Raw genomic sequence first — 1,051 nt, forward strand, 5'->3', positions numbered from 1 at the left:
GCGGTTTCTAGAAAATTCTTGAAAAACCTTATAAGTGTGGTTTTGAACTCTATATCCAGTAGTTTGCTTTCCTCCATTTCTGTCATTTGTGACCTGTTTCTTTGTCTCCGCATTTTGGCTGCTTCCCTGTGTTGATAGAGTGGCTTTGTGTGCTAGGTATCTTATAGGGCCCAGTGGCTCAGCCTCCCCAATTACCTGAGGTGGACACTCTTGGTGCACCCCTTTGTGGGCTTTGTGCACAGTCTTGTTGTAGTTAAGCCTTGATTGTTGTAGGTATCACTGGGAGGAATTGACCTCCAGGCCAATTGGCTGTGAGAATCAGCTGTGTCTACAGTGGGAGAACTTCTGTGCTGAAGACACCCTTATGGGGCATGACTTGCTTCAGTGGGGCTTTGGTGCTCACTGAGTCTGCCCCCCCGAGTATGTCCCCCATGGATCTGAGGAGTTGCAATCTGGATGGTCCCACTCTGACTACTGGGCACACTGGGTCCTGGATCTCTAAGGAGGTGCTAATTTAGCCTCTGCCTAAGGCTACCCAGCAGGAGCAATGGAGAGATCTGCAGATTCCTCTTCTTTGTTTGGGGTTTGGAGGTGCCCAGATGAGGCCCAGCTGTGAAGCAATGCAAGCTGCTGTGGGGCCTTGGGCCTTCTTTTGGAAGTTTTGGTTCTCTCTGACCCATCTGCAGTTTGTTAGGTAATTTTCAGATTGCAAAGGGCCAGGCCTTTCATATGCAAAAGCCTCTGCCCACAGCTTGGGTGGGGCAGGGTCTCAGGGGATCAACAGGGCGGAGCAAGCAGCTATGGTTACTCCTCAGTTCTACCCTAAGAGGCCCCGCATTTCAGTGTCCCATGGTAATCGCTGCAAGCACCTCTGAGAGAAAGCCACCCTCGAGTTCCGACCAATGCCAGACAGTCCAGTTTCTCCCCGTATGAGTCTGGTTCCCCAGAAACTCGCCTGGAACTGGAGTTCAGAGCAGTTGGGAGCTTGAGACTCCTTCCCAATTGAAAAAGAAAACCGTGTCCTCAGTTGCCAGCCCTTTCCACGTGTGCC

Source organism: Myotis brandtii, unplaced genomic scaffold (assembly GCF_000412655.1).
Source record: "Myotis brandtii unplaced genomic scaffold, ASM41265v1 scaffold1954, whole genome shotgun sequence".
Classification (NCBI taxonomy): Eukaryota; Metazoa; Chordata; class Mammalia; order Chiroptera; family Vespertilionidae; genus Myotis; species Myotis brandtii.